At 46.4% G+C, this 25,000-nt stretch overlaps 2 non-coding genes across 2 annotated transcripts; both read left to right on the top strand.

The window, feature by feature from the left end:
• The first annotated feature begins 13,253 nt into the window (after positions 1-13,253).
• On the top strand, positions 13,254-13,417 carry LOC147033319 (U1 spliceosomal RNA). The gene has a single exon (XR_015055671.1). It is a non-coding gene; the product is annotated as a U1 spliceosomal RNA (small nuclear RNA).
• A 7,822-nt stretch (positions 13,418-21,239) lies between these two features.
• LOC147033318 (U1 spliceosomal RNA) lies at positions 21,240-21,403 on the top strand. The gene has a single exon (XR_015055660.1). It is a non-coding gene; the product is annotated as a U1 spliceosomal RNA (small nuclear RNA).
• Positions 21,404-25,000: the final 3,597 nt, after the last annotated feature.

Below are 25,000 nucleotides of genomic sequence, written 5' to 3'. Positions count from 1 at the left end.
CCATGCCATGTGGTCTGTGCTACCACATCTATTACACATCTTAGCTTGTCCTGGGTAGTATAGGAATCCCCAAAATGGGCCGATAGTCACCTTGCCTGGAAGGTACCAAAGGCCCCCAGGCACTGTGCAATCCGATTCCAGTTTAAATTTTGCCATCCTCATCTCTGACCTCAACCACAAGGCCAAGCATTTTACATGACCTACTCAACCATGTAACAATGTCTTCGTTTTTCATGATTCCACAGTACATTTGTAATGGAACATTTACCACAGCTTTTCTGACTCTGCTTCCGCTGAAAAATGATTTAGTGGCTTTTGGCTCTTCAGCTTCTCACCGCTCCCAAAATTGGAGAAGTGAAGGGTGATTCGCAAAAACGATCTCAAACTTTTCCCCCTGGCAAGGAAAATATTGCATCTAACTGTGAAATCCCAAACCCCAAGGCACCTTGCACCATCAACTTGCTGAACAAATGCCGATTCATGGCAAAATTGTCTAAAAGCTCCAGACGTATGCCATTTTGATGCTGCACCTGGGAAGACCCCGCAATAATCGCCGCAGCTGATGTGTTCCTTTCTGTGGTAGTCTCTTTACCACCCGTAGATCCCAACCAACCCTGTGGGTGGATCTGAGGAAATGGGCAATACCTCACAATTTTGCTTCACAGACCCTTGTAGCAACTCCAGCACTCTCAAGAAGCCTGAAGATCCAAACGCATATCCGTCCACATCCTTTCGTCTATGCCTGATGTTGGCTTAATGGTTAGGGTGGCGGGTTTTGGATCTGAGGGTTCTGAGTTCAAATCCTGCTCAGCTGTTGAATTAATACCAGGTGGGGTTAACTCAGCCTGTCATTCTTCCGAGGTTCGCAAAATGAGTGCCAGCGTGCTGGTATACTGTCGGAGTGGCAACCCGTCCAAGATTGTGCCCAATAGCCAAGGAGACTGCTTAAGCAGCACCAACGCTTTGCATGGCGTATGGTCCCAATCTCCTTTAGTCTGCTTGCGGCAGAAGCCATAGCAGAGGCTGAATCCCGCGCTTGGGATTTGGGCAACGACACACCTCCCACAGTAGAAGGCACTAAAGGTCCATCAGCCGAACCCAAGAGGGGTGAAAACATCCATGACTGGAGCCGCTTGTTCCTCCAAAATCCCATCGTCTGCTTCAGAATCATCTGAAGACATCAATTGGCCTCCACCAAAGAAATCACCAGCACCAGCAACATCCGTGGAAACAGCATTCTCAGTCGCACCAAACGATGTGGAAGCATCAACATTTCACACGTCACAGCATTCTGTAGAATCTATCTCTCGTAGTGGTATTGGATCTGCCAGAACACCCACCCTAACAAGAGGCACGAAATTTTCTTTAAAATTCGATAATACACACACATACCATGAATACAAAAGAGTCAGCAAACGATGAAGAACCTCCAACATTCAGAGCAATTAACCAAATACATTGCATTTGACAGTACCTGTCTTACTTTTTATCCATGCATTAACAATCTCAAGGGGTACTTAGAACTCGTGTTGGACTGAAAAAACTAATTTCAAACACTCAATGAATATGATGAAATCACAAACTACCCAGGCTTGGGAAACATTTTTTTTTTCACAAAGCTTTCTCCTTGACAGAGGTTCTTCCCAAAAGTCTCAAACAGTTAAGGATCTCGTTGAGGAAGATGGCCACAGAGATCAGGGTCCCAGTTGAATCTTCCAAAGATGGCCAGGCATCTACATTTCCACAGCACTATCTTCGCTGCACAGAGAATCCTCCAATATGTCGTTTTCTGCAAAGCAGGAACTCGCACACATATACCGTTCATTTCCACTTCCTGTGTTGACATATTTGGAAACAGGGTGGAAAGCCAATGCACGTTTATAATACCCCAAGACCTTTGGGCAAATACACATGACGACGTATAGTGTGAAACAGATTCGGGTTGACTCGACCCAGCATACGGACATTCCACTGTTCGGGTAAGGCCACGTGTGAAGCATTCGAGACGTGAGGGAAGTAAACCCTCAACATGTAACCATGCCAGGTCACTGTGATGACCAGGCATCAACGACGATGCGATTGTTCGCCAAAATGAAGAACACCCCACCGAGGTTCCCCTAATAATACTGGTTTCTTCACCAGTGGAGACACCTTATCCTCTTAAGCCGAGACAAGAGGGAGGGTTGCCAAAACAAAGAGAAAGGGGGGGGGGATAAGGGACAACCTTGCCTGAACCCTTTCTGCACTTTAAATCCTTCTGTCACTCTATTATTTATGACTATTTTTGCGGTCGAGTTATCATAAAGACATCGCAAAGCTTGAACCAGATTCATATCAAAGGACAACACCCTCAATTGGTCCCACAAATAATCCTGGGAAACGTTGTCAAATGCTTTCGCCAGATCAAGGTTCAAGACTGCAAGGTCTAGTTTTCTGTTTTCAGCTCAGGACAGTATGTCCCAAACGAGGAGCAAAACATCTGAGGCTTTCCTCCCTTTTGTGCCACACCTCTGGTGCACATGTCGTACTCCACCGATCTCATGTTGCACTCGACCCAACAACATTGACGCAAATATTTTGTAATCAGAATTGAGTCATGAGATCAGTCTCCAGTTCTGAATATCCCTCAAATCTCCCTCCTTTGGGAGTAAAATCAGCAGGGATTCTGACCAAGACGTAGGCACCTTGTTTGATGGCCAAACCACTTTGCAGACCTACAAAAGTGGCCCTTTAAGTTCCGACAGTAAACTTGATAAAATTCATTTGCAATGCCATCGCTTCCAGGAGTTTCACCTCTTTCACGCTCCAACCACCTGCTCAAGCTCTGCTAAAGTGAAGGAAGAGCTGCTCCCTGATCCACTCGCTCGAACTTTGCAATGCGAAAGGAGTTGTTCTTTGTCTACAGCAGAAACCTCCTCCCTTTTATACAGATTTGAATAAAAACCTGTGATCATGGTATCGCTCACCTGGGGGTCGGACCGAGTGGTTCCGGTGTTGTTGATTAAACAAGAAGGTTGCACACGCCGTTTCATGACTCTCCGAAAGAAAGGGGCGGGGGGGGGGGGGACACCGTTCCTGATGTCCCACTGCACTCAAGGGGCTGCGAAAAACAATCCGGTCTTCTTGATAACGGAAGTAAGTAGCAATACTGCTTTTTACAGATGAAATGTCCTGTCCCACATTAAAGCCATAACATTGAAGAGCATAAAGACGTTACAACTTTTGAGATGGGAGGGTAAAGTTTCTACTTTCATGTTGCTTCATCACTCCCTAAATGAAGCAATAGCTTTTTTATTCTCGACTTAAAATCCTCCCACCAAAATGCTTCCAAATTCCAGGATTAGAGTGACCCACAAGGAGATTTGTTCCCCAATAATGTCTTGCGACCAAGGAACATTAAACAATGCAATATTTCCTTTCCAATGACCTACGACCGACCGATTGCTGGTTGGCAATGAAACTTCTAACATGATACCACAATGATCCGAGAAAGAAATCCAAATCCTCTGAAAACCTCGAATCCCAAAATATTCGAAATAAAGAAATAATCGATGCGAGATTGTGCGTAGAATCCATGGCCTGCCCACGTGTGGCCAAGATCAGACAAATGTACTTCCCGGAATGAGTCCCTCAGGTCAAAGGCGAGCAACATTTGTTTTGCAGCAAGACACGATGAATCCCGTTCTGGGGAATCTACTACGAGGTTGAAGTCGCCCCCCAAAACAATAAAACGTTGGGTACAAAACCACAATTCAATTTTCTTCATGCAAACGATACGCTCCTTCGGATTTTGAGGAAAATAAACGTTGATGAATCGAAATCACAAATCGTACAAATCGACTTCAGGCACACATATTCTCCCGGGCACGAGGTCAAGAGCACTCTTAATAACCCAAGGGAGCTTTTGGCTAAAGAGAACAGCAATGCCATCATTCTTGCATGCATTCCTTCCTGAAAAATGTGAAGGACCTGGCCACTCCTTGGTGAGGTCAGGGTATCTCGCACGGGATGGCAGGAAGCATTCGTGTATGAAGGCGACATCAAAGTGAGTAGATGTTATCTCTCTCAAGATCGCAGCCCTCCTACTTGACTTCAAAATACTTCAAACATTAACTGACAGCATCTTCACGTTAGCCATCCGAGGAGTTGTTCAGAGGAGAACGCTCCCTATGTTTTGGCAAGCCGTCGTCCCGCGATTTTCTTGTCGCATGACTCTTCCTCTCCCTCTCCCTCTCGCTCTCCCTCTCCCTCTCCCTGTTCTCCGTCTCGCAGGTTTAGACCACGATTCCCCTGCCTCTCCATCATTGTGCACAGAGTCCCAATCCCATATTCTCTTTGTGGATCTCCTTTCAGTCAATTCACCGCCCTGAGCTTCTCCTTCAATCACCAAGCCATCTTTCTCAGTGTCCATAGAAACGAGTACTCCGGGCAATGGAGTGTGACTCTCCTCTATTTGGACACCTTCCTCCATGTTGCCCTTGACACATAAGCTTTTATTATGTGATTCCCTTTCCTTTAAGACCTCTGCGTTTCCCTGTTCATTTCCACCCACTGGTTGGATGCTGACCCCCAGGTGACTGAGGATGCCGACCCAACACCCAATGAATGAACCTTTGAAATCATTTGTGTTCACACGGGGCCTTAGGTGACACCACTAACTGAGCTACCGACTGACTCACTACAATTTCTTTCTGTTTGTCAATTGGAAGGGTAGAATCATGAAACTCACTTCCATTCGTCTTGCCCCAAAGAAATTCACGAGTGCTTTTGACCTTGTTAGCGAAGGATTTTGGACAGAGACGGAAAAGATGTCTGGACTGCCACACAGGATGCATTTTAGTGGTTTCGTACATACTTGTCCCGAGTGCTCGAAGGAACTACACTTGCAGCATTTTGGTGTCCCACACGCCCATGCCATGTGGCCAGTACTACCACATCTGTTGCATTTCTTTACTTGTCCAGGGTAGTGTAGGAATCCCCGAAATGGGCCGATAGACACCTTTCCTTGAAGATGCCGAAGGCCCCCAGGCACTATAGGGTCCGATTCCAGTTTGACTTTTACCGTCCTTGCTCCGGTTTTAATCCCGTCCTCGTCTCTGATATTCACCACAGGGCCAAGCACTTTACATGACCTACTCAGCCATGTAACAATGTCCTCATTCTTCAGGACTTCACAATACATTTGTAGTGAAACATTTACCACACCCTTTTTTGACAAAGCTTCCACAGAAAAATGATTTAGTGGCTCTTGGTTCTTCAGCTTCTCCCAACACTCCCAAAACTGAAGGAGTGAAGGGTAATTCATAAAAACTATCTCAAAAACCTTACCCCCCGGCAAGGAGAATATGGCATCAAGCTGAGTATGGCATAAAATATGGCATCACTACTACTAATGCAAGGGCGTATATTGGCCTGAGCCTATGCCATATCGGGTTCCATGAATATAGGGCCTTCAGACCAACCTATCCAGCATGGCAGTCCTCAGTTCGTCAATGCTGTCAAGGCCTGTGTCACTCCGCAGTGCACTGATGTTGGTGGCCCGACTTCTACCTCTCCTTGCAGTGCCCTGTGTGCGCTCCCAAAGTATGAGGGGATTAGCAGACAGTTCAGGGTGCCGAACGCAGTGTCCCGCCAATCTCATCCTCCTCTCACGGACTTTGACGGATACTCTTGGCAGGCCAGCATATAAATTGACGTTCCGTACATGATCGTTCCATGACGCGCTAAGGGCTATCCTGAGCATATGTGTGTAGACCCCATTTAATGCCCTCCCTTGTTGCACCGTAAGTGTCCATGTCTCCGTTCCATATTGCAGCACAGCCTCGACTGTTGCGACAAAAAGCCGCCTTTTCAGGTCATCTCTATGCCCCGACTTCCATGCTTTCCTCATACCGTGCAAGGCATTCCATGCGAGGGCTCGTCTAATGTTGATGTCCTGCTCAGTCAAGGCAATCCAGGAGCCAAGATACTTGAAGTCTTTCTTAACTCAAAGCACCGTACCATCAAAGGTAGCAATGGTGGTGTCATCAATATTATATGCCATCACCTTCGTCTTTTTGGCATTAAGCTGTAGACCAATCTTCTTGCATTTGCCCTCCACAGCAAGTCGTAGAATCCTTGCCTTCTTCGCTGTGTCTATCACAGCAATATCGGCGGCGAAGTCAAGATCTGTGATCATTACAGGTCGTACACGGCGGCTCCAACGGGGCAAGAGCATAAACCCAAGCTCCTCCTCCCTGCCACTGATGGCAAGCATCAGTGCGTGGTCAAGGACCACAATAAACAGAAAGGGTGCCAACGTATCTCCTTGTAATACCCCAGCGAGAATCTCAAAGTACTCTGTTTCTCCATCAGGCGAGCAGACCTTAGCACGAGTCTTGGAGTACGTGGCACTGATTGATTTATCCACTTTCTCAGGGACGCTTTATCCACTAGGCACGGAGGACCTCAAAAAGCTTCCCTTGATCAACACTATCAAAAACCTTCATGAATTCGATGAAAGTGATCACTGCTGTCAGGCTCCGATCTCTCACTCCCTCAAGTAGTCTCCTTAGCGCCAGGGTCTGCCCCACAGTTGAGCGTTCCGGACCGAAGCCATTCTGAGAGTCCCTCAACAGAGGATCTAAGACAGGTCTGATACGGCTCAGAATCATTCGATTATATGTCTTTGCCACCACCGAGCTCAGGCAAATCCCACGGTAGTTGTCGGTCCTGGAGAGATCTCCCGTCTTCGATACCGGGACAATGTTCAGGATAGACCACTGCTCCGGCAACTCCCCTTTCTCTTACGCATGGTTGATGAACACCAAGATAATTTCATCCAGAGGGACATACTTCAACACTTCTGGTACCACCCCATCCTCACCAATTTTCTTGCTGCACTTTATGGATGCTTTAGCCTTTTTATACTCATTCATGGTAAAGGGGCCATTGTGTATGGGGAGGTCACATAATATGGGAGCTATTGGTACGTTATCCACCAAAAGTTGGAGGGTTACCTTGCAAGTTTTTGAAATGCGAGTACCAGGTACCAACTCTCTTCTCCGCACTTTCACCTTGAATCTTTGCAGACTGGGACGACTTTTGACCACAGATATCATTGATGAGCTGCCAGCTCAATCCATACCTCTGGTTTTCGTGTGCTTCTTCCACCGCAACTATTTTCTGAGTCAGTTTCTCCTGCACCAAGATTTAATACAGCTCCTACTTTCTCCTTGTGGACTCCTCTCTACTCCAGCCATCTTCACCCTTGTCAACAATTTATGCTTCATATGCAGCCTTCATCTCCTTCCGGGCCAGAGTGACCTTAGGATGTAAACTCTGCTCCTTCCTCCGTACCTTCAGGATTTGTGTGAGGCAGGCCTCGGCTGCCTGTTCGTTTGCTTCGACAAAACGCTGGTAACGTTCTGAAGCCCCCTCATCTTTCCCCTACAGCATGTGGAATCTATTTCATATCTCCACCTCATAACGCTCCTGCATGTGACGGTCAGCCGCCAGTTCACCCCATATGTGCTTCACCTTCTTCACCACATCTCGCCTCGTCGAGCTGAGATTTAGTCTTAATGTCATGGCCACCACCCTATGATCCGACCCCAGAGAGGAAAAAGTCCCATATGCTTCACTGTTAATGATGCTTTTATGCCACTTCTTACGCGTCAGGATGTAGTCAATCTGATGTGTGGTCTTCTTTGGTGACATCGAGGTCCATAATTTCCTTCTTCTCTTCTGAAACAGCATGTTCGTGGCCAATATCTGATAGTCCTCCATTAAATCCAGCAACCGCCTCCCATTATCATTTGTCTGCTCATTGTGGGTGAATAGAATCATCATCCCGCTGTTGTGAAATTTTCAGCTTGATGTTGTCTTCTGAGGTTTCGTTGTGATCGTTGTCTAATTTAACTTGCGAGGTTTTAACGTTTAGCCGACTCGGTTTTAAAATCCTGTTTCTCAAATCAGACACCGATAAAATCAATGTCCACAAAAATACTTTTCTCAGAGAACAATTTTGTTCTAATTTTATCCAACAGTTTATTCTCACCCTCGCACACCCCCATTTGTTGTGGAACTTTAATTGGGTTCTATTTTATTTGTCTTACTTTTGGTTAACCGCTTAACCGACTCAAATCAAAGACACCGATTAATTCATTTTTCCACAACGTGAAAGTACATCACATCAGAGAGTTTCATTATAACTTGGTACTTGGTCAGTACCAAGGAGCACAAGCCACTGAGATGCTATACATCACACGTGCTTGCACTAAAACAACATTACATTTCCAGGCATTTATATACTTTCATGGGAGAGTGGAGGGGCTGTTAACTCGAACTGCAATACATGTGTTCTCGGTGAGAAGCACATGATGTAATTACGGCAAAAGTTTGCTGTTATCAGCCCAGGTCACATTGTTCCACAGCAAGAAATTCTTTTTTATCAACATTTAGGGAAAAATACTCTTGGCTAAAGGGAAGCAAAACTGACATCCAATTCGACAAATAGCAGAGAAATTAAATTTATAAAACACGAGCACAATTACAATTTAGAGTACATTAATATAATTATTTCTTCCACAGGGCCAAAGCATACATTAAGGTCACAGAGTATAGCCAGGAAGTGATGTCGAAGGACAGCTTCAATCGTCTGCTGGAGGTTATTGTAAAACTCAGTTTTGTCGGTGCTGTCTGCATATTCACATGGTGCATATATGACAATTACTGTAAATGCAGGGTTTCCCTGAAAGGAAGCCTTAACCACCTGGTCTGAAATGCGATCCACTCCAATTAAGGCCTTTTGAGCTACCTTGCCAATAACGATCCCCACCCCTCCTGTTGTTGCTTGCACTGTATTCCTCCATGCTGATGTCGTGTACAGTTCATACCCAAGACCAGCGCTGTAGCGGTTCACATCATCTCTCCGTTTCATTTTATGCACCTGCCTGTGTTTCTGAAACCCACATATCTCCACACACTGCTTCTTCATATTCCAAGCCAGTTCCTCAGTCTTCAACCGAGAGTCCTCATCTGTGATCTTCGGTGCCGCGAGGGTCTGGATGTTAAAAGTAGCTATCTTGAGGGACTGTTTACACTTCAATATTGCCACGGGCTTCTTGCATCTGTCAGCCGTACCCCTCCCATGAGGGTTTAAGGGTACGCCATGATGTCCGACTGGCGAACGTGCACGAATCCCCGCAGTATCCGAGCTCCTGCGGACTCCCGCCACTGGAAGTATAGAATTTGGTAGGTCGTTTGAATTAATGGTTCCATTCAAAGCTAAATATGAGTGAGGGTCGCTACTCCTCTCGCTGAAACCAGGAGCCGAAGACACCTGCTCCGATGACTGAAACAGGGTTTCCCCCTTCACAGCCCTTATGGATGCAAGCCTGGGTATCTTGGCCGGTCAGACAAAAAAAAGTCTCACCTCCCCTTTAGAGTTCACAGATAGTTTCAACTTCTCTGAAACTTTACCGAAACATTCATCTCCGTGTCTGTACCAAATTTTGTTAATGGCATTAAAAAAAAGACAAGGTCTAAAAACAGGAGGGTTGCCCCCCCCCCCAAATATGCATTTGCTTTCTTCTCAAAAACTACACACACAATTCCGGTGAAACTTCACCACCGCCTCGTGATGTACCAAAGTTTGTTCATGGCATTAAAAAAAAAAATCGGTAGGTTTTTCATTTCTTCTCCATTACATATTTTGTGGGTCATCCATGCCTACCAGTGGTTCCCTGGTTAGTTCACCTGGAACGTAGTTGCGGGGAGCTTGTAGAATGGCACATCGTACGTCAGTCTGTCTGTCGGTCCGTCTGTCTGTCCACAAATACTTTCAACTTCCTCTCTGAAATTACAAATTCGATTTTGATGAAACTTTACCATAACATTCATCACCGTGTACATACCAAAGTTTATTCAGGACATGAAAAAAAAATCCGGCCAGAATGGGGTCTACGAGGATTGCCCCCCAAAATAGTTATTTGCTTTCTTCTCAGAAACTACAAATGCATCTCTGATGAAACTTGACCACTACCTTCATCAACCATGATATACCAAAGTTTGTTTTGGCAACAAAAAAATTGTGGTCTGTCAGGGTTTATGGGGGTGTTCCCCCCCCCCCCCGAAGAGGTATTTGCTTTCTTCTAAGAAACTACACACACAATTTTGATGGAACTTTACCACAACCTTTATCACCTGTGATGTACCAAAGTTTGTTCACGGCATTAAAAAAAAAAAAATTCTTAAAGGTATTTACTTTTTTTCTCCGTTACATATTGTTATCGATTTCAGAATCGGATCTGACGAATGCATACACACATTTAGGTCCTCGGACAGTTATTTCCATAAATGCATGTCCAGGATAGACCCATCCCCATGTCTGGTGGGATTCTAACTTTGATGCGTTGAGAAGGGTAAAGAATAGATTCCCTTTTCTTATGGGATGGCCTTTCTCTCTTTACGACAGACACATTCATGCACATGAGATAGCCATGAGCCCAACGGAGGCTCGTTTACCCCCTTTCCATCAGGACTCATTGGTTTGGAGGTGCACGATTTATTTACACTTTGGACTTACAGGACTTTTGATTAAGCACACCGCGGGCTTTTCCTGAGCAGTTTTTCTGATGGTCAAATACGGCTGTGGATCATTTACCTCACCCACCTCTTTCACCGACGTTGACGTCCACCTTTTTGGTGTTCGAGCCTTTTTGCGGGTGGGTGCACAGCGAGGCAGGGCACTGGCAGTGGACTAAGGCACGCTCACACATTTTGGGACATTTTATTGGACACACGACGATTTCTACCTTGGTAAGCCGAGACCGGATTTCTTCACCCCCCCCCCCCCCCCGAATGATCTGCTGGGTACCCTTGTCTCATGTTTAATCGTTAAGTAAAGCATAGTGATAAGCATCTGCTTTTGTCTATTTTTCTATCAATGCCTCTTTAATTCTTTTTGTTTGAAAGTATTTTGATTGATTTGAATTCACCTATTTTCACCACAAGGAAATAAAATGTTTTTCTGTTTATTTATTTTTTCTTCTCAATAAATTCCTTGTTGACGTTTCAACCTGTCCGTGCTTGTCCTTTCCTTCCAATGATCCAGCCTTGTCTGAACTGAGATAGACTGGGAGGTCATTCCCAAACTAATTAACCTGTCAGTCGGCATGCACCAGCGGTAAATGCTTGGCCGTCCAACTTAAGATCTAATCAAGATAACATTGGTGCATTGCTGAGGGCACGCTCCCCGTTCAGGAAGCCATGTGACCTCGAGTTAAACGGCGTAATTAGACGGTGGACACTGGAACTCGTGGTTGACTGGGTGGCGTTCGTGGTTCTAAAACAACCCACTGTACCACAACGTTAATTGTGAGCGGTGGCCCCAGATCAGGCTCTTCCGAGGAGAAACAGGGATTAACCCCCTCCATAATACACTCGGTACCTGTGGCCTTAACAATATTTTGTGGGCAATCCATGCCTACCAGTGGTTCCCTGGTTATCTTATCCAGCTGCGACCAGGTGAGCGCCCAGGGTTATTGCCTCTATGTTTTAAAATCCCTTCTGTGTTTCTTTATTTATTTACCACTGGCAAAGGTGTGTGCCATGCTGGGTCTCTGACCCTTTCCCTCCCTCCTCCTACCCCACCTCCCTTCCTTCCTTTTGACCCCACCATCTCCTTCCAGACTCTCTCCCCACCCACTCCTCCTCCCACCCCCACCCTTTCCCTCTCTCTTCCCACCACACCCCTTCACTCTGGACTCCCACACCACTCATTCCCTTCCCTTCTCCCACCTCTTCCCCTGCCTTCTCGCACTCCTCCCTCCAGACTCCTACTCCACCCACACCCGACTTGCACATCTCCCTGCTTCACTCCCTCCCCCAAAGGTACAACATGTTGCCTGTGATCTAGCATACTGTTAGGCCACGGGTTTCGGGTCTACTATGAGGAGGTATCCCCGGTTCCTCTCAGACTTACCGTGTCTGAGGCCGCCCGAGGTGACGTCACACCGCCGGTTGTTGAGTTGTGATTTCCCAGCTCGATTGTTTCCTCATTGGAAGAATCTCTGAATCATTTCGTTCCACGTGGATCGCTTTGTTTACATTCGAGAGAAGATCACATCAGAGATTAAATCAATGGATGTACCTATTTAGATGGTCTGGGGGGGACCCCCATCGACTCCCCTAACGAGCGCAGATTTTGATTTAACCTTCGTTAAACATCAGATATGATGCTTGTGGCAAAGTTTCATCAAAATTGTATGTTTGGTTCAAGCGATGATGACGAAAGTGTTTCTGGACTGACTCACTCACTCACCTGCAGACACTGCTCGATTGCATAAGCTCACCTGATATGAGTCAAGTCCAGGTGAGCTAAAAACGAGCATTTCCTTCTTCACTTGCCACTCATCAGGGATATTTATAGTTACTCTGACTTTGCCCTTTCCCATTTTGACCCAATTTTAAATTATTTTCTCCATATTCTCAAATTAAAGATTTGCTGAAAATTTGATGATGAGGCCTGAAATGGGAAAAACGTCATTGCACACACACACACACACACACACACACTCACACTCACACTCACACTCACACTCACACTCACACTCACACTCACACTCACACTCACACACACACACACACACACACACACACACACACTCACACTCACACACACACACACACACACACACACACTCACACTCACACTCACACTCACACTCACACTCACACTCACACTCACACTCACACTCACACTCACACTCACACTCACACGTCATCGTCCTGTTGAATCCATCCATTGATTTAATCTCTGATGTGATCTTCTCTCGAATGTAAACAAAGCGATCCACGTGGAACGAAATGATTCAGAGATTCTTCCAATGAGGAAACAATCGAGCTGGGAAATCACAACTCAACAACCGGCGGTGTGACGTCACCAAGTTAGACACGTCATCATGACGTCACTAAATTAATCCTGGCGTCATTATATGAGGGCGGAATCCTCAGAAGGAATCAAATCACGAATACATATTTAATTCTCTCAAAACAACAGCGAAGGGAGAAATTCTCCAAATATCTAAATCATAATATCGAACCAAATAGTCCGATTAGAATGTGTTTGTAAAGTTCTTGTAACATTCACCATTTATATCAATATTCAGGAGATGTGGTGAATGGGTCCCAGGACAGCAAGACGGTGATCGGAGTGAGAAAAGGAATCCCGTGAATGAACAACTCATATGAATGAACAACTGAATGAACAACAACTTACCTGTCGAGAGAGATACCGTGATCAGTAAGGCGGTTCCCTCATGGTGAGACTCACCCATTGCACTCCGGGAGGGTTGACCCTTGCGATTTCCCCAAATGTGGGAAACTCGACCGTACTATTTGTGGTAGTGGGGGACTGCGTTCGTGCTATCCCCTCATCTTTAAACTGAAAACAGATAAACTTTAGGTGATTGGTGTTGGCTTCATGGATCAGGTGGTTGGTTTGTGATTGTTGAGTTTTGAGTTTCTGTCGGGTGTTGATTTCACATCAGTGGAGTTACTCAGCCTGTCATCCTTCGCAGGTCGGTGATACGAGTACCAGTGCACTGGTAATTGGGGCACTGCAGAAGCAGCACAGCCGTGCCCTCATCCAATGATGCCACCCGCAGCCTTGTGCTACATGTGAAGGAGGAGGACAAGATAAACTTGCATTTTATGACGAGAAGGTTGTTTGTATTCTCAGAGGTATACTCATTCACCTCGAGCTGCAACAGGGTTCGAACCGAAGCTTCCCAGCTCATGGTGGTGTCTTGCAGGCAGAAGTGGTGTTCGGGGCGTGCAACGCATGCAATTGCGAGGCATGGTGCTCCGAGACAGCAAGGGGTCTCTGAGGGTGGGATCTCACTTTGCCGACAAAACGTATCAACTTGAGAGCGGTGGTCAACACAATCCAAAGGGAATGCTCCATCCCAAGGAAAGAAGCTTCATCATGTCACGTGATGAAGCGATTAAAAGATGTTTTTCTGATGTTTAACTCAACAGGACTATGACAAAATTAGAGGGTGGCGTTCGTGGGAGGAGAGAAAGCAGGAGTAATAATAACGACGTTTAATATGGACAAATGCAACAATAATCATTATAAAACCATGATAATTCCTCATGCTAAAACTGTTGTGGGGTCGGGGATGAGAAGACCACGAAGGTAGAGAAGCTACCTCCAGTTCCCACCGGAATCACAGGCCATCGCACACGGATAACTCCGTGACGCGGCGGGTCACAAATCGACCGCGAACGCCAATAACTCGACCACTGACTTAGGGTCCTCCATCTAATAAATACCGTTTACCTAATGGTCATGTGATCTAATTACCGGGGGACACGCCCTCGGTATGCCTTGTTCAAACCGGATCACCTTAACGGATCAAATGCAGCCGAGCGAGACTGCCCAAGGACGTACCGGCGAGAAAAACAGATCGTTGGGGATAACGTCCTGGCTGAGCTAGGATACGGACCATGCTGGACCAATGAGGGAAAAGACGAAAACGAGCTGGGAACATTTCCATACAAAGTATTTATTTACACTGAAGCGAGGAAAGGTATGTGGCACAGTGAATGGGGTTTATTGTTATGTACAGCAGGGATAACAAGGAATTTGTGGGGTGCAACAAAAGGCAAGTAATTTACAAAAACAGACACAGAGCAGACTTATCCCGTGAGAAGTTATACGATCTTAACTTATGCGATGACAGTTGCCATCATATACACACACACACACACACACACACACACACACACACACACACACACACACACACACACACACACACACACACACACACACACACACTCACACTCACACTCACACTCTCACACACACACACACACACACACACACACACACACACACACACACCTGAGGAAGATTAGATAGCCAAAAAGAAAGAGAGAAGTTGAAGATAGATGGCCTCGCAATACCAGGCACGATCGGTCGACCAACGCAACCCAGTACGCTTTGGGCGAGGTTGGGGGAGAAATACTGGTGTCGAAGGTGTGGGAGTGGGAGGTGTGGTGCAGTGCAATATGGGGCATGCGGTGTCGTGCCAGAGGAAACTGTGATCGCAAGTCAGTAATGGATGCTCTTTTGTGCGTCCAAAGGGGACGTGATGGAGGGGTGGAAAGAGAGAGAGTAGAGATGTGTGAGGCAAAAGATCCCTCACCTAGTCGTGCATAGGTCTGTGAATGTAGCGTGTACCTTCGTGGGACGCTCCGCTTGAGCATTCCCACATCAAGCGTTGGCACATTATCTCCAGATTAGTCACTTTGCCGGGGCTCGTGGCAACGTGTGCCGCACACTGGTCCTCAAAAAGAAGAACATCCCAGTCGCACACCAACCACGAGTGAAGAGCCAGCAAACGGCGGAGCAGCCAACGCAGAGTTGAGAGGAGCAGAGAAGAAGAGGGCGAAACAGCTTCGCGCTCTTCCTTTTGTAAGCCCCAGGCGAAGGGTGGGGTGATGACCCGAAAGCGACACGCTGTGACCCGAATGCCGCCGCTCCTCCATTGGACCACAGTGGCCCTAGCCACGCCCTGCCAGGCTCCTGCGCCCGGAAACGGTCTCATTTGCCCATCCGGCTTGCCATGGCTCCTGACTCAACATCGGGTATGAGCTGACACCCTGGCCCTGAACGTGCTCCGAATGCAGTCTGAATGCTGAATGACAATGCACACCCATCACTCACGGGCTCCCTCTCATGAGCCAAGATGCACACCTGGGCCCCGTATCAAACTCCTGGATCACCCTTCCCGCAACCCCTCTGAGCCGCCCCTGTCTTGCCGTGTTCTGGCGACTGGACGAGGGTCGTATCAATGCCACGTGCTCACCCAGTACATCCTCGGCGAAATGCGGTCGAGCAATTCATGTCCGTTGCTTAGCCCCTCTTTATACATACATACACATACATATATGTACGTATGGATATGCCTCCATGTCACTCTATGAGTGATTTTTTTCATTTGTTACTTACGAAATCTATATTGATGACTTCTGTCATCTGTTTGTGTGTTTGTGTGTGTGTGTTTGTTTGGGTGTGTGTTTGTTTGTAGACATGATAACTCGAAAACGGAAGAAGCTGCCAATATCAAATTACACTAAGTGATTCAAGAGGGTGATGGCCAGCGCTGATTAGATTTTGGTCAATATCGGTCAAAGGTCAAGGTCACAGTGAGGTCAAACATCCAAAACATGATAACTCGAGAACGGAAGAAGCTACCAATGTAAAATTACACCACGTGATTCAGAATGGTGATGGGTAGCGCTGATTAGATTTTGGTCAAAATCTGTCAAAGGTCAAGGTCACAGTGAGGTCAAACATTCGATTTTTGATGGTTTGGTTCAGAATCATCGTAGAAACTTCTGGTTTGCGTCGCTACCTTCTCAACAGACAGCTTTTATTAGACAAGGTCAGAGGTCAAGTTGACGATTTCGTAAGTACCAGTCTATGACTGCTTGTTACTTACGAAATCTCAAGATTTCGTAAGTATATTGATGACTTCCGTCCTCTGTTTGTGTGTTTGTTTGTAGGCATGATAACTCGAGAACGGAAGAAGCTACTAATGTCAAATTGCACCACGTGATTCAGAATGGTGATTGCTTGCGCTGATTAGATTTTGGTCAAAATCGGTCAAAGGTCCAGGTCACAGTGAGGTCAAACATTCAAAACATGATAACTCGAGAAAAGTTACCACAGGTATTGTTGTCGGAGCGTGACTTTGGAAGATCGAGGGAAGTTCGGCGGAATTTGTGTGTCAATTCGTCGAGTTACGGCTGTTTTAAAAATTTCAGTGTTAGCACCCATGGCACAGAAAGCCTTGCCTCGTTGTCGGCCGTGCTGTGTTTTCGATAAAGATGGTGTGTAAAAGTCATTTTTCATCCCAATAAAGTTTATCGTCGCATGCCTGACTCGCAAAGTCTTTGATGACTTTGATAAATTAACTTTAATAAATAAAGATGACTTGATGATTCGGTTTTATGACTTTGATAAAATAATATTAAATAATTCCAGAAATTCCTTTGGAGAAATGGAGTATTTTTGCTTCGGTCGACGTTACGAGTTCGTTTTAACTTCGATTTTAATTTTGTCTTCGGTTTTTGCGATCGCTTGGGACGCTTAACACTGGGTTGTCGAAATTCTGGTAAAAATCGGATGTTTTGGAGACGTTTTAAGATTGTATAAAAAATATTTCACCCGCCGTGTCACAGCTCGTCACGAGGCACAGCGCGCTTGAGCAGACGTGTCATTGAGTCACGTAAAGGTTTTGCGTGTGCGCGCTGACGTCATCGCACTCGCCCCTGCATCCTTTCGAGTTGGGGGGGCCGTCGAGTGTGACCTTTACGTTACGTTAATCCACGGTAACTCGAGAACGGAAGAAGCTACCAATGTCAAATTACACCACGTGATTCAGGTGGGTGATGGCTCGCGCTGATTAGATTTTGGTCAAAATCGGTCAAAGTCAAGGTAACAGTGAGGTCAAACATTCGATTTTTGATGGTTTGGTACAGAATCATCGCAGAAACTTCTGGTTTGCGTCGCTACCTTCTCGAGAGACAGCTTTTATTAGACAAGGTCAGAGGTCAAGTTGACGATTTCGTAAGTACCAGTCAATGACTGCTTGTTTGTTTGTTTGTCACTTGTTCGTTGCTGCCACGGGCACCACGACTCGCAATTGCATGAGTTGCACGCCCCGAACGCGACCTCCGCTTGCAAGGTAACACCATGAGCTGTGAAGCTGCAGTTCGAATCCCGTTCCAGCTCGAGTTGAATGAGTTTACCTCAAAGAATACAAACCATCCTTCCAGTCATAAAATGCAAGTTTATCTCCTCCTTCTCCTTCGTATGCAGCACAAGGCTGTTGGTTGCGTCATTGGTTAAGGGCGCGGCTGGGCCGCTTGATGCAGTGCCCCAACACCCAGTGCACTGCTACTCATTTCGCCGACTTGGGAAGGATGACAGGCTGAGTAACCCCACTGATGTTAAATCAACACCCAGCAAAAACTCAAAACTCAACAATCCCAAACCAACCACCTGATCCATGAAGCCAACACCAATCATGTTAAGTTTATCTGTTTGTAGTTTAAAGATGAGGGGATAGCGCGAACGCAGTCCCCCACTACCACAAATAGTCCGGTCGAGTTTCCCATATTTGGGGAAATCGCAAGGGTCAACCCCCCCGGAGTGCAAGTTAAATTATACAACGATCACAACGAAACCTCAGAAGACAATATCAAGCTGAAAATTTCGCAACAGCCCGGATGATGATTCCATTCACCCACAATGAGCAGACAAATGATAATGGGAGGCGGTTGCTGGATTTAATGGAGGACTATCAGATATTGGCCACTAACACGCTGTTTCAGAAGAGAAGAGGGAAATTATGGACCTGGATGTCACCAAAGAAGACCACGCAGATCAGATTGACTACATCCTGACGCGTAAGAAGTGGTGTAAAAGCATCATCAACAGTGAAGCATATGGGACTTTTTCCTCTCTGGGGTCGGATCACAGGGTGGTGGCCATGACATTAAGACTAAATCTCAGCTTGACGAGGCGAGATGTGGTGAAGAAGGTGAAGCACGTATGGGGTGAACTGGCGGCTGACCGTCAACTGCAGGAGCCTTATGCGGTGGAGATATGAAATAGATTCCACATGCTGTAGGGGAAAGATGAGGGGGCTTCAGAACGTTACCAGCGTTTTGTCAAAGCAAACGAACAGGCAGCCGAGGCCTGCCTCACACAAATCCTGAAGGTACGGAGGAAGGAGCAGAGTTTACATCCTAAGGTCACTATGGCCCGGAAGGAGATGAAGGCTGCATATGAAGCATAAATTGTTGACAAGGGTGAAGATGGCTGGAGTCGAGAGGAGTCCACAAGGAGAAAGTAGGAGCTGTATAGGATGTATGCAATTTTAGTGCAGGAGAAACTGACTCAGAAAATAGTTGAGGTGGAAAAAGCACACGAAAACCAGAGGTATGGATTGAGCTGGCAGCTCATCAATGATATCTGTGGTCAAAAGTCGTCCCAGTCTGCAAAGATTCAAGGTGAAAGTGCGGAGAAGAGAGTTGGTACCTGGTACTCGCATTTCAAAAACTTGCAAGGTAACCCTCCAACTTTTGGTGGATAACGTACCAATAGCTCCCATATTCTGTGACCTCCCCATACACAATGGCCCCTTCACCATGAATGAGTATAAAAAGGCGAAAGCATCCATAAAGTGCAGCAAGAAAATTGGTGAGGATGGGGTGGTACCAGAAGTGTTGAAGTATGTCCCTCTGGATGAAATTATCTTGGTGTTCATCAACCATGCGTAAGAGAAAGGGGGGTTGCCGGAGCAGTGGTCTATCCTGAACATTGTCCCGGTACCGAAGACGGGAGATCTCTCCAGGACCGACAACTACCGTGGGATTTGTCTGAGCTCGGTGGTGGCAAAGACATATAATTGAATGATTCTGAGCCGTATCAGACCTGTCTTAGATCCCCTGCTGAGGGACTCTCAGAATGGCTTCGGTCCGGAACGCTCAACTGTTGGGCAGACTCTGGCGCTTAGGAGACTACTTGAGGGAGTGAGATATCGGAGCCTGACAGCAGTGATCACTTTCATCGAATTCATGAAGGTTTTTGATAGTGTTGATCAAGGGAAGCTTTTTGAGGTCCTCCGTGACCAGTGGATAAAGCGTCCCTGAGAAAGCGGATAAATCAATCAGTGCCACGTACTCCAAGACTCGTGCTCAGGTCTGCTGGCCTGATGGAGAAACAGAGTACTTTGAGATTCTGGCTGGGGTACTACAAGGAGATACGTTGGCACCCTTTCTGTTTATTGTGGTCCTTGACCACGAACTGAGGCTTGCCATCAGTGGCAGGGAGGAGGAGCTTGGGTTTATGCTCTTGCCCTGTCAGAGCCGTCGTGGAGACATGGATGCTTACGGTGCAACAAGAGAAGGCATTAAATGGGGTCTACACACATGCTCAGGATAGCCCTTAACCTGTCATGGAAAGATCATGTACGGAACGTCAACTTATATGGTGGCCTGCCAAGAGTATCCGTCAAAGTCTGTGAGAGGAGGATGAGATTGGCGGGACAATGCGTTCGGCACCCTGAACTGTCTGTTAATCCCCTCATACTTTGGGAGCCCACACAGGGCACTGCAAGGAGAGGTAGAAGTCGGGCCACCAAAATCAGTGCACTGTGGAGTGACACAGGCCTTGACAGCATTAACGAACTGAGGACTGCCATGCTGGATAGGTTGGTCTGAAGGCCCAAAATTCATGGAACCCGAGATGGCATCTCTCTGATTACTCCAGTTCCTTTTGTGATGTTTCCTGATCTGTTCTGTGTTCTAGCCCTTCCATGACCCTTGACTACGTGTACAAAAAAAAAACATGTAAAAAAGGACCACAAGTTCGACACCAAGTGGAACACTACAAAGACCTGCGTGTATTTACCCCGCAATCTCCCGTGATGGACCAAAGCACAAGGTGTGTTGCTCTCCCAACACAGGCAGGTAGGTCGTCGTCATGTTCAATCCATCCATTGTTTCAATCTCTGATGTTATCTTGTGTCCAGTCGAAACAGATCGATCCATGTGGAACGAAATTTATTTATTTATTCGTATTCAGCCTGTGGCTGATTGGTGAGAGTATTTTCTCGGGGTCAGCTCAAATCGGTGCTGCTGTTACCAGGAATCTGGTAGCCTACTCAAATAGCCGACCTCTCAAGGATGACAGGCTTAGTCAACCCACTTGGTGTTAATTCAACGACGGACGGACAGGAACTTGAACTCATGACCCTGGGATGTTCATCCAGCCACCGTCACCGTTGAGCCAACATCAGGCTTTGGAACGAAATGATTCAAAAGATTCTTGTGAGGAGGAAACAACCGAGCTTGGAAATCACAACAAACGTCGTGACGTCAATAAGTTAAACATGACGTCACGAAGTTATGCTTGGCGTCATATACGAGGACAAAATCCTCAGAAGGGATAAAATCATGAAGATATATTTATTTCTCTCAAAACAGCAGCGAAGGGAGAAACTCTCCAAATATCTAAATCATAATATCGAACCAAATCGTCCGATTAGGATGTGTTTGTAAAGTTCTTGTAACATTCACCATTTATATCAATATTCAGGAGATGTGGTGAATGGGTCCCGGTACAGCAAGACGGTGATCGGAGTTAGAAAAGGAATCCCGTGAATGAACAAGTCATACTTACCTGACGGGAGAGATACCGTGATCAGTAAGGCGGTTCCCTCATGGTGAGACTCACCCATTGCACTCCGGGGGGGTTGACCCTTGCGATTTCCCCAAATGTGAGAAACTCGACCGTACTATTTGTGGTAGTGGGGGACTGCGTTCGCGCTATCCCCTCATCTTTAAACTAAAAACAGATAAACTTAACATGATTGATTTTGGCTTCATGGTTCAGGTGGTTGGTTTGGGATTGTTAAGTTTTGAGTTTGAGTTTCTGTTGGGTGTTGATTTAACATCAGTGGGGTTACTCAGCCTGTCATCTTTCCAAGGTCGGCGAAATGAGTACCAGTGCACTGGGTGTTGGGGCACTGCATCAAGCGGCCCAGCCGCGCCCTCATCCAATGACGCAACCCACAGCCTTGTGCTGCATACGAAGGAGAAGGAGGAGATAAACTTGCATTTTATGACTGGAAGGATGGTTTGTATTCTTTGAGGTAAACTCATTCAACTCGAGCTGGAACGGGATTCGAACTGCAGCTTCACAGCTCATGGTGTTACCTTGCAAGCGGAGGTAGCGTTCGGGGCGTGCAACTCATGCAATTGCGAGTCATGGTGCCCGTGGGAGCAACGAACAAGTCATACGAACAAGAAGCATACAAGCAACGAACAAGAACAGTCATTGACTGGTACTTACGAAATCGTCAATTTGACCTCTGACCTTGTCTAATAAAAGCTGTCTCGAGAGAAGGTAGCAACGCAAACCAGAAGTTTCGACGATGATTCTGTACCAAACCATCAAAAATCGAATGTTTGACCTCACTGTTACCTTGACTTTGACCGATTTTGACCAAAATCTAATCAGCGCGAGCCATCACCCTCCTGAATCACGTGGTGTAATTTGACATTGGTTGCTTCTTCCGTTCTCGAGTTATCGCGGATTAACGTAACGTAAAGGTCACACTCGACGCCCCCCCCCAACTCGAAAGGACGGGGTGAGTGCGATGACGTCAGCGCGCACACGCAAAACCTTTACGTGACTCAATGACACGTCTACTCAAGCGCGCTGCGCCACGTGACGAGCCGTGACACGGCGGGTGAAATATTTTTTATACAATCTTAAAACGTCTCCAAAACATCCGATTTTTACCAGAATTTCCACCACCGAGTGTTAAGCGTCCTCAGCGATCGCAAAAACCGAAGACAAAATTAAAATCGAAGTTAAAACGAACTCGTAACGTCGACCGAAGCAAAAATACTCCATTTCTCCAAAGGAATTTCCGGAATTATTTAATATTATTTTATCAAAGTCATAAAACCGTATCATCAAGTCATCTTTATTTATTAAAGTTAATTTATCAAAGTCATCAAAGACTTAGCGAGTCAGGCATGCGACGATAAGCTTTATTGGGATGAAAAATGACTTTTACACACCATCTTTATCGAAAACACAGCACGGCCTACAACAAGGCAAGGCTTTCTGCGCCATGGGTGCAAACACTGAAAATTTTAAAAACAGCCGTAAATCGACGAATTGACACACAAATTCCGCCGAACTTACCTCGATCTTCCAAAGTCACGCTCCGACAACAATACCTGTGGTAACTTTTCTCGAGTTATCATGTTTTGGATGTTTGACCTCACTGTGACCTGGACCTTTGACCGATTTTGACCAAAATCTAATCAGTGCAAGCCATCACCATTCTGAATAACGTGGTGTAATTTGACATTGGTAGCTTCTTCCGTGCTCGAGTTATCATGCCTACAAACAAACACACAAACAGAGGACGGAAGTCATCAATATACTTACGAAATCTTTAGATTTCGTCAGTAACAAGCAGTCATAGACTGGTACTTACGAAATCGTCAACTTGACCTCTGACCTTGTCTAATAAAAGCTGTCTCTTGAGAAGGTAGCGACGCAAACCAGAAGTTTCTATGATGATTCTGTACCAAACCTTCAAAAATCGAATGTTTGACCTCACTGTGACCTTGACCTTTGACCGATTTTGACCAAAATCTAATCAGCGCTACCCATCACCATTCTGAATCACGTGGTGTAATTTTACATTGGTATCTTCTTCCGTTCTCGAGTTATCATGTTTTGGATGTTTGACCTCACTGTGACCTTGACCTCTGACAGATTTTGACCAAAATCTAATCAGCGCTTCCCATCACCATTCTGAAACAGGTGGTGTAATTTTACATTGGTAGCTTCTTCCGTACTCGGGTTATCATATTTTGGATGTTTGACCTCACTGTGACCTTGACCTTTGACCGATTTTGATCAAAATCTAATCAGCGCTGGCCATCACCCTCCTGAATCACGTAGTGTAATTTGACATTGGTAGCTTCTTCCGTTTTCGAGTTATCGTGTCTACAAACAAACACACACCCAAACAAACACACACACACACAAACACACAAACAGATGACAGAAGTCATCAATATAGATTTTGTAAGTAACAAATGAAAAAATCACTCATAGAGTGACATGGAGGCATATCCATACGTACATATATGTATGTGTATGTATGTATAAAGAGGGGCTAAGCAACGGACATTAATTGCTCGACCGCATTTCGCCGAGGATGTACTGGGTGAGCACGTGGCATTGATACGACCCTCGTCCAGTCGCCAGAACACGGCAAGACAGGGGCGGCTCAGAGGGGTTGCGGGAAGGGTGAACCAGGAGTTTGATACGCGGCCCAGGTGTGCATCTTGGCTCATGAGAGGGAGCCCATGGGTGATGGGTGTGCATTGCCATTCAGCATTCAGACTGCATTCGGAGCACGTTCAGGGCCAGGGTGTCAGCTCATACCCGATGTTGAGTCAGGAGCCATGGCAAGCCGGATGGGCAAATGAGACCGTTTCCGGGCGCAGGAGCCTGGCAGGGCGTGGCTAGGGCCACTGTGGCCCAATGGAGGAGCGGTGGAATTCGGGTCACAGCGTGTCGCTTTCGGGTCATCACCCCACCTTTCGCCTGGGGCTTATAAAAGGAAGAGCGCGAAGCTGTTTCGCCCTCTTCTTCTCTGCTCCTCTCAACTCTGCGTTGGCTGCTCCGCCGTTTGTTGGCTCTTCACTCGTGGTTGGTGTGCGACTGGGATGTTCTTCTTCTTGAGGACCAGTGTGCGGCACACGTTGCCACGAGCCCCGGAAAATTGACTAAGCTGGAGATAATGTGCCAACTCTTGATGTGGGAATGCTCAAGCGGAGCATCCTATGAAGGTACACGCGACATTTACAGACCTATGCACGACTAGGTGAGGGATCTTTCGCCTCACACATCTCTACTCTCTCTCTCTTTCAACCCCTCTATCACGTCCCCTTTGGACGCACAAAAGAGCATCCATTACTGACTTGCGATCACAGTTTCCTCTGGCACGACACCGCATGCCCCATATTGCACTGCACCACACCTCCCACTCCCACACCTTCGACACCAGTATTTCTCCCCCAACCTCACCCAAAGCGTGCTGGGTTGCACTGGTCGACCGATCGTGCCTGGTATTGCGAGGCCATCTATCTTCAACTGCTCTCTTTCTTTTTGGCTGTCTAATCTTCCTCGGGTTTGTGTGTGTGTGTGTGTGTGTGTGTGTGTGTGTGTGTGTGTGTGTGTGTGTGTGCGTGTGTGTGTGTATGTGTGTGTGTGTGTGTGTGTGTATGTGTGTATATGTGTATGTGTTTATGTATGTGTGTATATGTGTGTATATGTGTATGTGTGTATGTGTGTGTGTATGTGTGTGTGTGTGTATGTAATTATGTGTGTGTATGTGTG

This window comes from Eptatretus burgeri, chromosome 2 (genome assembly GCF_056783735.1).
Source record: "Eptatretus burgeri isolate ZD-2024b chromosome 2, Ebu_testis_v1, whole genome shotgun sequence".
Taxonomy (NCBI): domain Eukaryota; kingdom Metazoa; phylum Chordata; class Myxini; order Myxiniformes; family Myxinidae; genus Eptatretus; species Eptatretus burgeri.
The sequence above is the reverse complement of the archived record's forward strand: the minus strand, read 5'-3'. Positions and strand labels throughout refer to the sequence as shown.